A 16,446-nucleotide genomic window follows, 5' to 3' on the forward strand; every position below is an offset into this window, starting at 1 on the left:
AAAAATCCTGGAATGTTTTCATCAAAAACCTTCATTTCTTTTCGACTGAAGAAAGAAAGACATGGACATCTTGGATGACATGGGGGTGAGTAAATTATCAGCAAAAGTTTTTTAAAAATTGAACTACTCCTCTAATTTAGAAATTGTTTGAGATCAGAAAAAGATCAGAGATCGGTGTTTTACAAGTAAAGCCCTGTTTTAAGATCGTTTCTGATGAAATCGAACGGTTGAGATTAAAATTTGGACACATGCTGCTGTCCCGAGAATTTTAGGTTTCTGTGTTAGTTCATAGGGGCACTGGAACAATCATTCATATAAACGCATTAAACTTTAGTTTACAGAGACGTGAAACTCACCGAGTGGTCTGGAGTGTGCACTGATATGCTCACGCAAAAATCGCTGCAAAAGATGCTTAGTGTTCACACAAACACCTGTCAAACACAGCGATAGGGACATTGATCTATTTTTTTCTTTCTGACAATGAGTGGCGTTTTAATATATCAATACGGATGATTCTGTATCGATACAGTAGCAAATCCATTGATGCAGTTTTGAAAAAGAAACCGAACAGAAAAGACAAATTTTAAAACGTTTAAAAGTTTAAAAAAATAAATAATGTGCAGTGTGCACCTATTAATAACTCTGGGATTAGAAACTGAAGTATCTTAATTTGACCCAACCTGATGGCTTTTTCTTCTCTGTTATACAGAATAAAAAGAACAGCTGTTATAGTAAACTGTGTAGGACAAAATCAACGGGGCCCATGTTTCGTACAGTATAGTTTTATTTAATGCCATATCAGCATCTGTGGCTATTTTCATGGCATAAACTGATTTACACAAATACAAGAGTTACATTTATACAATGAAAATAAAAACAAAGCAAACAGAAACAGCAATTAATACTTTACAAGATGTTTTACATTAATGTGATACCTGTTCTGGTACATTCTTACTAAAGTCAAAGTGAGTTTGCTGCCTTTGCTGTTGTTGTTGATGTTGTTGTTACTGCTGCTGCTGATACTGCTGATACTGCTGGAGCTGATCTGAGACTGTAGACATTAAAACAAACATATAGAGATATATTAGCTGATTAAATCATTTTTATGTGACCATGACAAGATGTAAAGATTGCTGACAGTGTTTGGAACCTTCACTAGCTCACTGACCTGCTGTAAAGCTGCAGATTCTGCCCAGGCTGCTATAATATAATAATATAATAATAATAGTAGCCTAATAGTATTAGGGGAGATGTTCACAGAGGCTTCTGCACACAAAACATAAGATATTGGTAAGCCTAACGGTATGTGATAATAAGCCTAAACTCTTACCAGATTTGTGATCATTTTTATGGCACTATTTTTTTAAATAAATACTGTAATAATAATAATAGTTTAAAGTAAAAATAATAGTTTTTAGTGAAATAACATAAAAAGACCAGACCCCTCGACGCCCGTGAAACTTTTCTCCCTCAAACAGCAAGCTAACGTTACTTCTACAGCCTACACACAGCAATATAAACAACATCTCTGCATGCTCTCTTCACGTCGTTCTTGTAAAATAATAATAATAAGTAAACAAACATCAAAATCACTTCGCTGAGAATAAAACACCACTTACCAGCAGCCGCAGAGTTGAAGATATCCTCTGGTAGTGCGCGTAGTCGCGCGAAATTAAAAAATGCGCGTGCAGCGTCAGGAATCGTCCCGGATGAGTTCGTCAGGTGAAAGGTCATCATGTGGGTCATTTAATTTACGGATAAATTATTATTCATTAATTTTACTAATAGTTAGATTGGGAAGGCATCCACAAAAGGGCCTTTAATTACAAAAAAAGGAGAGGAAATTTTGCCTTGACAAAAGGGCACTTTGGGCACCAAGGGGCAAAAGGGCAGGAGCTCAAGCAACAAAAGCAAACAAAAGCCCCCCCCCCCTCTGCACGTGCCTGGATGCCAGCAAAAGTGCCATTGTGCCTGTGCAGTGTGTGCATCTCTACAGCTCTGATTAGGACCACTAACACCATGTAAGTAAATAATGTCTTCAGTTGTTGTCCCTTCTTGCTATTCTACATGATGGCAAGATTTTGAAAAGACTTTAGCTTGTTTCCTAATGTTATCCGGGCTAGCACCAGGCTAACCTAGGCTAGCTCTAGCTACTCACCAGGAAACCTGGCCAAGCCTCCACTAATTTTCCTCACACCAAGCATTAATAACTCTTTGAGGGCCATGATTTCTGACAATTTCCTCCCCTCTCTCACGCCTGACTGGTTCAAAATTGTAGGGCTGTGGTCCATCAAGAATTTGATGGTTTCCCTCCTCTTCAGTCTCCCAGTCGTTCTCCATAGTCAAACCGCAAACAGAAGGAATCTAGCAGAGTACGGGTTGCTACTCCCTGTTATGACGTCATCACCCAGTTACGGTAAAAAACATGCTACCTTTGAAGAAACCCCAATAAATGTTATTTTAACGTATTTTAAGACAGAAATTATTTAAAAAAAAAATATATATATATATATTGAGCACTTAAATTAACACATTAATTGATTGTGGTGGTTAACCTGCAATTTACACTTTAACAAAGCCTCTAAAAAATATTTTCACGTTTTTATCTATGACATAAAACACACCAGTTATAACCTGCTCGTGGTTTTTTAAACTTTGTGTCTGCTTGTGGTTTTTTAAACTTTATATAGGCTTCAAAATGTATTAATTTTGGATTAACTTGTGAAGATTATCTTGATAGACAAAACGTGTAAGGGTCACAACTCTTTGTTGAACACAGATCTTATTTTTTGCGATTTTCCAAAAGTCTATGGGGAAGATGCATAGCTTTTCGATCGAGGGAACCCATGCGCCGCTAACTTCCGAGTTGTCCTACAAAGTGACGTCATAACTTCGGCACTCTATATGATGATTTGCTGCTCAGAAATTCTGATTATTATCAATGATAAAAATAGTTCTGCTGCTTCATATTTTTGTGGTTGCTGAAAAAACTACGTTGCATTACAGGGATTGATTACATTTTAAAACATAATTCAAACAGGAAACAGTTAAAGTATAAAAGTATTTCACAACATTCTGGGCACAAGATGTACACGATGCTGTTTTTATTAAGAGGACTGATGCTGATTTTAACCGTATGGCTGATTACATGCGATTCCATGTTGGTGAATCAGGACTTGTTGATGTCGGAGGCGGTTCTGTGCTATACCCGTGACCAACTTTTACTGCTCCAGCCTAGTCACACACTCGCCCCCCAGCTACCGAGGGAATTACAGGCGAGAACAGTGGGGGAAAGCCGTCGGAGACGGACGCGGAAGAGGGGAAAACGTGGCGGTGTAAGGCAGAGATTACGGAGAAGGGCAGTAAGACCACCACTACCCTCAATGCTTCTCTGCAACACCCGCTCCCTGAGAAACAAAGTTGAGGAGTTAAGAGTCAATACCAGAGTTCGACATGAGTACCGGGATTCATGCCTGCTTGTGTTCACGGAGACGTGGTTACGAGAAGACGTGCCGGACTCGTTCATTGCCCTGGAAGGCTTTTCTCTGGTACGCTCTGATAGGAATGACAACTCAGGCAAGAGCAAAGGGGGCGGTATTTGTGTTTACGTTAACCAAAAGTGGTGCTCGCAATTCTCCGTGAGGGAGCGGCTCTGTAACTCCGACATGGAACTGGTATGTGTAAGCCTTAGGCCTTTTTATCTTCCACGCGAATTCGGAAACATTTTAATATGTATCGTTTATATTCCACCTAGTGGGAATGCTGCAAATGCAGCTAAACTTACAGCAGACTGTATTCATAGACAATTAAGTCGTACCCCTGAAGCACCTTGTTTCATTTTAGGGGATTTTAATCATTGTAAACTTGATGCTGTGTTGCCTGGATTCCATCAATATGTGGACTGTAATATGAGAGGCAAAAACATCTTGGACAAATGTTATGGGAATGTTAAGAATGCCTATATAGCTAAGGTTAAATCGCCATTAGGCTCCTCTGATCATAATGCTGTCCATTTAATTCCGACATATAAGTCCATGCTTAAGAGCAGTAAACCACAAACTAAAACTGTATATGTGTGGAATGATGATGGAATTGAAACGTTAAAAGGATGCTTCTCTTGCACTGACTGGAACGTCTTTCAAAGTTTGGATCTAGAGGAGGCCGTAGAGACTATGACAGATTATATACTTTTCTGCAAAGATAATGTGTTAGACCAAAAAATAATAACTATATATCCGAATAATAAATCCTATATCTCTAAGGAAATTAAGGAGTGCATAGTACAGAAAAAAATGGCTTTTAGGAGAGGAGACCTTGCAGCTATGAAAGATGTACAGAAGGAACTGAATTATAAACTAAGGAATGCTAGGAGAAAGGAGAGGGAGAAATTTGAGGCCCATTGTTCGACTATGAATACCAAAAAATGATGGGATTCTATGAAACATATGACAAACATGGCTCCAGCCAAAAGATCTATCAATGTGATAGATGAGGGGGCAAAGGCAAATGAGTTGAATGACTTTTATTGTAGATTTGATGTAAGAGACTTCTCACAGGAGCAGGCAAATGCACTGGATGCCTTGTCTATATTGGATAATCCTAAAATAATTATTGACCAGAACATGGTGGAGAGACTGTTTTCACAGGTCTGTCCTAATAAGGCTTCTGGGCCGGACGGCATCTCTGGGCGGTTACTAAAATCTTGTAGTAGAGAGTTGGCCGAAGCCTGGTGCCCTATTTATCAGAAATCTATGGACACGAATAGAGCTCCACTATTATCCCTGTCCCAAAAAAGGCTAGCTGTAAGGAGAATAATGATTATCGTCCTGTAGCACTTACTTCAATAATAATGAAGTGTTTGGAGAAAATTATGATTAATTTTGTTAAAACAGACGTGAGTGGTCTATCAGACCAACTTCAGTTTGCTTATAGGAGCAATAGAAGTACAGACGATGCTGTTATAGCTATAACACATTTTATAAATAGGCATTTAGATGATCCAGGCTCGTATGCACGTCTTTTATTTGTAGATTTTAGTTCAGCTTTTAATATCTTGCAACCACATCTTTTAATTGCAAGGCTGAATGATTTTAAAGTCAATCCACTTATTATAAAATGGTATTATTCTTTTTTGACCAATCGTAGGCAGCAGGTTAGTGTTAATGGGACACTATCTGAATTCAGAACGTTAAGCACAGGAGCCCCTCAGGGCTGTGTTAGCTCACCGGTTTTGTTCACTTTGTATACAGATGATTGCAGAAGGCGTTATTCTAATAACCACATCATTAAGTTCTCAGATGATACTGCAATTTTAGGGTTATTGAAAAAGACAGAGGACTTGTCTGAATATCTGTCAGAGATTGAACAGTTTGTGAATTGGTGCAAGGATAACCACCTAGCTCTGAATGTCAATAAGACGAATGAAATGGTGTTCGACCCTAGAGGAGTTGGTGATCACAGGCCTGTGATTATCCACAATGAAACCATCATACAGGTCCCTTCACATAAATATCTTGGGGTCTTGTTTGATAATTTATTGACATGGAATATCCATGTAGATAGTCTTTGCAGTAGATTACAACAACGGTTGCACTTTTTACGGCGTCTTAGACTTTATGGTGTGGATCAGAGGTTTATGATAATTTTTTATCAGGCAGTCTTCGAGAGTTTAATTAGATATAGTATTGTAGTCTGGTTTGGTAATCTGTCCGTAGCACGTAGAACTAAACTGGTACGGATGATCCACACTGCTTGGAAAATCATTGGAGTAAAAGAACAGACATCATTGCAGACCCTCTATGAACAGGCTACTTTAACGCAAGCTAAAAAGATTGTGTGTGATCCGTCGCATATCCTGTACACAGAGTACGAGTTGCTGCCTTCTGGGAGGAGGTTTAGAGTTCCTCGCTGCAGATTGAACAGATACAAAAACTCATTTATCCCAGTGTCTGTAAAGTTGTTAAATGAAGGCGGTACGGAGTTGTAATTTATGCCATTTTTATTATTAATATTGTCTGGTTTGTAAATTTGTTGTATGTTAACTGTATACTGACGGCAGCATGGGTGATGGCCCAACACAAATTTCCCTCCGTGGGACAATAAAGTTTTTACTACTACTACTTTTTTTTTTTTTGTTACATTACCTCAGGTGAATGCGGCTATACAGCCACAAAAAGCATCATTAAAGCATAAAATCTATAAAAATGGGAATGTCACTTGATTAATGACATGCAAAAACAAAAGTACACCTTACTGTCAAAAGAAATGACCTCAATTTTAAGCCCCACAAACATAATAGGCATAATTTACTGTTACGCGCCTAAAAACAAAAAGACAACTTAACGGCTAAATTTGTTTAAAGGTCATTTCAGTTGCCAAAACACGGTTCCCTATGGTTTAAAACACAGATAATACAGACATGTTTAGAAAATATTCATTTTACCTCCTTACTTTATCCACGACCTCGTCGTATATCCAGAAACGATTATGAAGTCGTCGCTCGCTTCGCCCGTTCGCCGGCGCCACCGCTCTACGTTTGGTTTGAAAGAAACTGTATCCTTGCGCCTGGGGGGGAATTCTTGTAGTTTGAATATTTCAAATCTTTATAGCTGTATTTTAAATTTCCGATTATTTTCGGTAAATATTATATGACATATGATATAATGATATGTGAAAAAAAAATCGTAATTAAAAACATTCGAAGCAGGACTACTTTGTCAAGCGTAATGTGTCGTCAGTCAGTGACTAGGTCATGTTGAACCCGTAGGTCTCATATGGGACCCACTTCATTTCTGACATTTCTTAATTTCTCTCATTCCCAGCTTTGCAAATTGGAAATAAAATACATGTTTGATAAATTCATAGGCAGGTGAACGTTGTAATAATGATAATTCAAACAAAACGAAATGTCACAATAGAAAATAATGCATTTATATTTAAAACAGTTGTTATACTGATCCGATGCTATCTATGATATTAGTTATTTGTATAAAAGTGACTACCAACCAAATGTTATCATTTCAAAATTTTAAACGTATAAATATATATATATATATATATATATATATATATATATATATATATATATATATATATATATATATATATATATATATATATATATATTTTAAGCATGAAATTATTTTGCCCACATAGGTCCTATGAAGGTCCCATATTATCATCCAACATGGGCATACCTATATGTGACCCACATTGTGAAACCCACATGGGACCCACATCAATTGCCCATGTTCAGCCAATGCCCACAAGGAACCCATGCTGCCTGGATATAACCCACATGGGGCCCACATATCAATGTTGGCTGGGTACCCAGTCATATTGTGAGTAAAACCCCAATAATTGATGTTTGAAGCTCGTCTGATGAAGATTGCTGTGACCATTTTGCACCGAATTCATAACAAATAGAAACTAAGAACTAATTGCCAGTGTACTAGCCATAGCTCTTGGTTTTCCTTTATAGTGATGTGATTTATTCAGGATGTAGTGCGTAATGATTGGTGTGGGTATTTGTGTGCGCAATTGAGTGGTAATAGGCTAACGTTAGCTTTTATTTGCATTGGACTAGAGATACTGGTAGTTGTTTCTTCTTTTCCTTCCGGTAAACTACTGTCTGGATCTGTGGAGATCGACGTGCGGTGGGACCAACCCAGGACATTTATTCATTGACCATAAGGACATCATACCAGACTGTGCTAAGGACTGCAGCTTTTTTTGACAATGTGTTTTAATAATTAGATCATCTTGATTTTATGGTAATAAATGATTTTGTAATTCAATCTACTACTGTTTGAGTGTCAATAGTGTCCAGCCCTCAGTGAGAATTATTTAATTGGGTGAATTTGGGTCCTGGGTTTCAGTAAATAACCTAGGTGGCGTAGTCGGCTACTTTTTAACTGGGTTCAATACCAATAGTATTGCTCCTTTTCGTAGGAAGAGGTGTTATAAGAGAACAACCCTTTCATCTCCATTGAACAATGGACAATCATCTCCATTTGCTGTGCCGTATCGCGCCACATATCTATCAATGCAAACAAATATCATTTGGGAATTACCCGTCTTTCGAATATCTGGATATTGTGTTAAAAGGTGCTCCACGCATTTTACTTATCATTGTTTACAGGCCTCCAAAATACTCTCCAGCCTTTGCTGAGGACTTTACAGAACTGTTATCAACAATTGCCTCAGAGTTTGACTGTTTTGCCATTGCTGGAGATTTTAACATTCACATAAATAACGCAGAAACCAATATGGCAAAAGAAATCAAAACTGTTTTAAAAACTTGATCTGACTCAGCATGTACATGGACCCACACATAATCGTGGACACACTCTAGATTTACTTATCAGTAAGGGTCTAAACATTTCATCGATTGCTATTAAGGACGTAGCACTGTCTGATTATTTTTGTATTCGCTTTGATATATTGATCTCTCCTGCCATTGAAGCTAGATCTTTGTCTGTCAAGAAGAGATACTTAAATGAGAACACTAGTGTACTATTCATGAAGGCTATATCTTTAACACCAAGCATATCTGCTGACTGTTGATTTTCTCCTTGATTCTTTTAACTCAAAAATTAAGAGTGTAATTAATGATATTGCTCCTGTGAAAGTCAGGAAGAAGAATGGCACACAAAAAGCACCTTGGAGAAACTCAGCAGCAGTGAAAAATATGCAGAGTGCATGTGGCGGAAGACAAAACTTGTAGTCCATTATAACATCTACAAAGACAGCATCCATGCTTTCAATAAGAAACTAGGCAAAGCTAGACAGACTTTCTTCTGGAATATTATAAACAGCAATATAAACAACACGCGCACTCTTTTTGCTACTGTAGAGAGACTGACAAACCCCCCAAGCCAGATTCCCAGTGAAATGCTCTCAGAGAGCAAGTGCAGTGAGTTTACTTCTTTCTTCTCTGAGAAAATCAATAATATCAGAAAGGTGATCAGATCATCCTTGAGTTGCGCTGGGGTCAGACAGATCAGACCGCAACCTGAGAAAGTAGTCACTATGTCTGATTTCGAAGAAATTGATGGCAAAATTTTGGAAGAAACCGCACAGCACCTTAAAACATCAACCTGCACCCTATCGAAATGATATTCGCTTAAATACTGATACAGGCAAATTATCAGTGCTGGTACTACTCGACCTCAGTGCTGCATTTGACACTGTCGATCACAACATACTTCTTGATAGGCTGGAAAACTGGGTCGGGCTTTCTGGGATAGTCCAAAAATGGTTCAGGTCATACTTGGTAGGGAGAGGTTATTATGTGAGTATAGGAGACCATAAGTCTGAGTGGACATCCAGGACATGCGGAGTCCCTCAAGGCTCAATTCTTGCGCCACTCCTATTCAACCTGTACATGCTCCCAATGAGCCAAATAATGAGAAAGAACCAAATCGCTTACCACAGCTATGCAGACGACACACAGCTCTACTTATCCCTATCGCCTAACGATTACAGCCCCATTAACTCCCTCTGCCAATGCATTGATGAAGTAAACAATTGGATGTGCCAAAACTTTCTTCAGTTAAACAAAGACAAAACTGAAGTCATTGCATTTGGAAACAAAGATGAAGTTCTCAAGGTGAACGCATACCTTCAGTCTAGGGGTCAAACAACGAAAAATCAAGTCAGGAATCTGGGTGTGTCTCTGGAGTCAGACCTTAGTTTCAGTAGTCATGTCAAAGCAATAACTAAATCAGCATACTATCACCTGAAAAATAATGCAAGAATTAGATGCTTTGTTTCTGTTACAGGCCCCACGCGGAAGGCTCAGTATACAGATAAGACAGTTCTGCAAAATAACAGGAAAAATTTATGAGACAGGAGCCACAGTGTCACGTCGCACTAAATCCTCAGCAGATGTGAGGGCGCAGGCGCACACAGCTCCTATATGAGAGTCCTCCTTTCACTTTTCATAATACGAGTCCCGTCTTCTCACTACAACAACAAACTATATTTCTACACCGATCCTGTACTGATTCACTTTCAAGTTCCACAATTCTTTTTAGTTCACATAAATAACAATCCAATTTTGCTTAATGAATTAACACTTTACCGAAAATGTGCACATACTTTGGGGTGTCACATTTCCAGTCAAGACTTAGAGAAACTTGTGCATGCTTTCATCACCAGCAGGGTGGATTATTGTAATGGACTTCTCACTGGCCTTCCCAAAAACACCATAAGACAGTTGCAGCTCATACAGAATGCTGAGCAGAACCAGAACATATGAACACATCACACCAGTCCTTAAGTCTTTAGAGTCAAGCTAGAGTCTTTAACCCTCTGGCAAGTTTATCCAGAAATGCAGCAATGTTGGCAAAGCACTGCAATTCAGTTCATGCTAGAATTAACCAAACATTAAAGTAACACTGACCTGCAGTACATGACCTTTAAAGTAACACTTTAGTGCAATGTATGGGATTCTATGGCACTTGGAATTTCAAGTCATGACATTTCAGAAAAAATGGACATGTTGATTGAATCGGATTCAACTGAATTTCACGCAATAACATGTTGTGATGTTTACCGGAAGAAGATGCAGTAGAATTTCATGGCAAGGATTCTTGGAAATTTCTTGGAATGAAATGTCATGGGTTTGGGGGCATGGGGTGGAGTGTCATGACACAAGTTTCAAGGAATGTCATGTAAAACATTACATTAGCATTAACAAGACATGCCATTAGAATGAAAGAATGATATAAGCCTTAACAAAACATTGTAACAACACTGACACATATGACATGAATATGAGAGTAATACTATTACTGCATTTGTTCAACATTAGTCTTAAAAAAACACTGGATTTCAATTACAGTGCATATGAAGAAATGGACAAAGGCATAAAAGGGAATACAGAAAGCAGCTCATTAATTTACACGGTCCCGTGTATCAAAAAGCACCATTCTGCCCCATGTGAGGCTCGAACTCACGACCTTCAGATTATGAGACTGACGCGCTGCCTAACTGCGCCAACGAGGCATGTGCTCTGACTTGGGTGAGCGGTGAAGCCCTACCTTCTAGATCATCTGCCATTCGGTGTAGGTCCAAAAATGCTGCTCAACACCGGCCGTCATGTCAGGATGGACATGTCATGTCAACCAAGGACAATCTCAGGAGTTTTGGAACAAAGACTCCAACCAACAAAGACTCCAACCAACAACGACTCCAATCACCCATCCTTCCGACTTCCTCACTTCTCCTGGGTGCTCGGCGTGGCCTCAACAGAGTCCCAGGCCTTCACCAAACCAGTCATGCGTTCCTGGAGAAAGAGAACGCTCAACCAACTTCCACTTGACACTGCCGGAACCATCAACGACTCCAATTTTCAACAACTTCAAGAATTGTTCCCATTACAAATGCAAGTATTCAATTCAATGAAATGTGAAAATGAAATTCTGATGGTTCCTCTCATAGACCCTCTTCCGGTTTCCAATTTCATCCTATCACTAACCTATTTATGTATTCATGTGTGTATGTTGTTTAGTTTATTTATATTCATATAAATATCTATATTTAGTTAATAAAACTTGTACATAATATGTATTTGGTTCTGTTTTGTTTGCAATACAAGTCACTTTACGATCACGGTTTTTGCTACTGGCTCAAAGTACTGTACAGGCGAAGAAATAATTATTCTTCGGTGGCCATGGAAGATACCCTTTATTAGAATAAATTAATAATCAAAATAGTTCGTTGGAAGAACTGATTAATTGATTGTAATATTAATTCAGCCACATCAAGTTAATCCAATTAACTGACCCAAATATTTATAATTAATAATAACAAGATATTATTGATTATTAATATTTCCAAAAAGCTGAGTTCCTTACATAGCTCACCATTACCTGCAGTGTGTTTCGAGCTGTGGCCTTCCGGCTCGTCTTAGGACAGACTGTGGGACAGAAAATGGAGACATGGCTGCCATCCACTGTTCTTTAAGAGAGGACCACACCGATGACTTTGCAGGTTCTCTCAGCCACATGTATGGCACTTCAACTGCCAATCAAAGGATTGAAAGTTGGTGGTCCTTTTTCAGGAAACAGAGGTACGTTTAACAATACTGTTACTCACATATTTTTCAATACTGTTTCATATTTCTGTAATCTTTTCGTAATATTATGCTGGGTTGGAACCATACAATGCTGACTTTGAAAATGTAGGCTTATTTATATGAGCGTCATACATGGATCAGGCTGTGTACTGCCGATTGTGCAATAGTTATGGTAAGTAAAAGGATTAGTGTGCATGGTTGACTGTTTCAAATTGTAATAAGTGTTTACAGTCCATTCTGCACTGGTGAATGCAGTGCAGAATGTTGTTTTCCAAGACTGTCACATAATTTAAGTATTTGTATTAGAAACATTTATACAAAACTAAAATCACTGTACTCCATTATTAGGACACAGTTCTGGATGGATTTATTCAGTGACCTGAGAGAGAGACACTACTTCAATGGCACCCATGAACACAAGTGCCTTGTACGGTATGTGTTCCTGGGCATCTTTCAGAAAGAGCTTGATGAACACCGAGAGCTTTGGAATAACCATACCATCAGACCCGTCCGGCAGTCTCTCTGTCCATCTGGGAAACCTGATACCATTTACAACCTGCCTCACAGGTTTGTATGTAACACCTGTATTGTCATTTTCAATAAATGTTTGGTTGGTTTCCCTTTGAGATTTAAACACTATTCAAAATGAGTTCACTGTTGTGCTTTCTGTGCGGCCTTAGGTTTGGTGGAAGGGATTGTGGATTCCCAGTGGATCCCCAAGTGTTACAGGAGTTCAAAGACCTTCTGCCACCCACAAACAGTTTGTGTGGAGATGCTAACCTCCAAGCATATTTTGCCAACTTGGAGAGACAGAGCCAGCTCGCTCCACCCATCAACTGGCCAGCTGCTGTTGACAACTACATTAGACTTAAGGAAATGGCTGGTCTTTGAGAGAGAGAACTAACAGACGTGTAGGCAATTTATTTTCTTTCAGACAGCATTGCCTCCAGTGTGGTGTACTGATATGGACACCTTAAATTAAAGGTTAAATTAAAAGCAAAGATATTAATCGATTGCAATGACTTCCCTTACTTTTTCCACCATCACAATGTATGCTTTTGGTGTTAACAGTGTTGATAAATACGGTATGCTGAAGCTAATGGTGACTTTCATGCTAGATCGGTAACATTTCATGACCAATTTATGCAACAACAAATAAACTTCATTCTGATGGCTCTTGCAAAATGTTTCAGAATAGACAAACTTACATTTTCTTATAAAAATTATTTTATTTCTTTTAACTGTTAAAATACTGACAAACAGTAAAGTGCGAACAGTAACAGCAATGTAAATCTGTCACGGAAAGTTTCCAAATAGAGAAACTTGCACCTTTTCTTATACAAAAAATCATTGGACTTCTGTAAACCATGTAACCATACAAATAGTAAAGTGCGAACAGTAACAGCAATGTAAATCTGCCATGAAAAGTTTCCAAATAGAGAAATTTCTTATAAAAAAAAAATGGATTTCTGTAAACAATGTAACAGTGCAAAGTGCAATGCAAACAGTAACAACAGTAATGCAAATTTGCCACTGATAATTAATTTCTGATTGACACCTCAATGGAGCCCAAATCCTGGAGCGTTCTTGATTCCATAATTCATGGCTTCCTCAAAGATTTCATATGAGGGTAAGATTGGGAGTTTTAATGTGTTCGCGCAGACATTAGCCTCAGGAAACCTTGAGTGTTTCTGGAATGTGAGTTGAGGCTGTGGTATTAATTTTGCTGCTGGGATTTCTTTCAGGCCTGTGGCGAACATCAGAATGTCCTGCAAGGACATCCCTGACCCTTCCTCTGTGGGGGTTGGGAGTAAAGAAACACATTGAGATTTATCATCCATTTGTGAACTTCACTTCAAACAACATACAGAAAATTATACCTTTTACAGCGATTAAGTAGTCCAGCCAGTAGCCAAGCACTCTCTCCTCCTCATGGCGATTTGAGCTACCAGTTGGGCTCATTTCTGGACGGAACAGTGACTCTACACTCTCGGCTGTCAGGTCTTCCGCACTGTAACACATGTAGGGCAGGAAAATGGAGGGATGCTGTTCCAGAGCGTTGAAAAAGTTGAGGGTAGCCAGGCCATCCTTGAACCTATTACCGGGTTGGGTTGTGGGTGAGGGGAAGAGGCAGATCATGGTAAGTTCTTAATGCTATTGCCAGTAGGACTCACATTTGTTAGACACTCATTTGAGTTTCATTCAAATTCTCGTTTGAATTCTTACAAAGTAGTCAGAGTGACCTACCTCTGGAAGTAAACATGGTTGCGGTAGGTGAAGTACCACTGGATGTAACCATCCACAACTTTTTCCTTATCCTCCAGTGTCCTCAGGCATTATAGCATCCTGCTGTCTGAAGCATGCTGGAGTGCTTATCTGCGAGTTCCACGAGTTCTTCCAGTGTCCTAGCATTCTTAATCTAGAGTAAAATAAAAACACTGTCTGTACACTCTAAAAAATGTTGGGTTATTTTGTGTACCCAATAACATTTCTTCTGGTGAGAAAATCCTGCACAACAGCTCTGTACTTTCATGTCAAGTTATAATATTTTGTCTATGATATAATGCACTTGTTTAAAGATTAATCCATTGTTCTTTCTGTTTTATGTAAAGACACTCTTGGAGATGTTGCTTTAAAAACCCTGCCAGCTATCCTTCCTCCATTGCCACACAAAACAGGCTGCAAGATGGCTCGGCCCTCTTACCATGAGGCAAAACAAGCATTTGTTGATTTACAGCCTGTAGGTACATCATTTATGACAACACATTTGGGGTAATATTTGATCCATTTGTGCATATTTACCATTTAAAATTTCTATTTAAAGGTTGGAACAAACATCATCAAGTATTTGGAGGAGGAGGAGCAACGGAGGCAATTCCCTCATGTCCTGCAGCTTGGGGACAAATTCAACTGCTCACAAGCCTTCGTCATTGTGGGAGGAGCGGCACTAGAGCAAGACAGCCTTTTACAAGCTGTGGATACATGCTTTAAATTATTTTATGTTTTAGACATTGAGTATCCAACGCCTGCGGCAGCTGTTTGGCAGTTGCTACAACACACAATATTTCACGAGTTCACACTTACATACAATTAAAGGGAATAAAGTATAATGCGTATTTGGCGTGCTGTACGGGGGGAGGGCTCCGAGCTCGGAATTCGGCCCGAACCCAGAGTACTCCCCCCTGTATGTAAAGTGGTTTAGGACTAGAAGAGTGGAGAAGGGGTGGTGGAGGGACGCTGCTAAACTGTCAGAGAAATGAGGTGAGAGTGCTGAGTCTATATATACACGTTTTAATCATGATTGCTGAGTGCTCTCCAACCGTGTTAATTATCTGAACGTGCTTCTCCCGAACTTTGTTAATAAAACATCATATTCTGTGCCAGGAGGAGTTCCATCAACTCATTGTCGCCTACTTAGGCAGTTTATAATTGGATAAGCTGGACAAGCTTTGGTTTGTTTTGTTTGTGTATTTGTATTCCATGTTTCTTAGAACTTAAAACATAATTGTAATTAAATTAATTTTAGCATTCTGTGGCAGGAGCTGTTCCCTCAACACACTGTCGCCTTATGAGGCAGTTTATAATTGCATTACTTCTATTTATTTATTTATTTATTTATTGAAAGAATTTCTTATTTTAAGGAAGTAAATGAAAGCAATTGCAAACAATAACTTAATGAAAATGTTTACAACTTGTAATGTTTACAACTGTTTATTTGTGTTGTTGTGATCCATGTTTCTTAGAACTTAAAACATAACTCTAAATTAATTAATTTTAACATTAATATTCTGTGCCTGGAGGTGTTCCCTTCAACACGTTGCCTTATGAGGCAGTTTATAATTGCATTACTTTTTTTTATTTTATTTATTGAAACACTTGCAACAATAACTTTTGAATGCAATGTCTAATTGGATGTAAATAAAGCATTGTTAATATACTTAAGTTGTGAGTGAGTGAGTTATTTTCATGGAAATAATAGTAATTATAATTAATATTAATAATAGTTTGATTAAAGCATTTTGGCCAAATAACCCAACAGATTCGTTTTTTGAAACCCAATTTATTGGGTAAAACTAGTTACCTAAGTTATTGGGTTAAAATAACCCAACAATAGGTCGGTGCTATATCAACCCACCATTGGATTAGCTGTTGGGTTGATTTTAACCCAACTTTTTTAAGTGAGTATTGGTTGGAATTTAGACTACATATTAGTGACAAAGCATGGAAGTCACTGGTTTTATTCCAATATCACACTGGTTTTTCAAGCTACTGGGGTGTCCAAATTGTTGATTGTTCATCAAAATATATAAAAAAAAAAATCTTGAATATTCTTAGAAACACATAATTACAATTACCTCAAGGAG

General features: G+C 38.4%; 1 non-coding gene across 1 annotated transcript; it reads right to left on the bottom strand.

The window, feature by feature from the left end:
• Positions 1-10,936: 10,936 nt before the first annotated feature.
• Positions 10,937-11,010, bottom strand: trnam-cau (transfer RNA methionine (anticodon CAU)). Its single transcript has one exon. It is a non-coding gene; the product is annotated as a tRNA-Met (tRNA).
• Between the last annotated feature and the right edge of the window lie 5,436 nt (positions 11,011-16,446).

This window comes from Siphateles boraxobius, unplaced genomic scaffold (assembly GCF_051911475.1).
Source record: "Siphateles boraxobius isolate OS27281-9 unplaced genomic scaffold, OSU_SipBor_1 42, whole genome shotgun sequence".
NCBI lineage: Eukaryota > Metazoa > Chordata > Actinopteri > Cypriniformes > Leuciscidae > Siphateles > Siphateles boraxobius.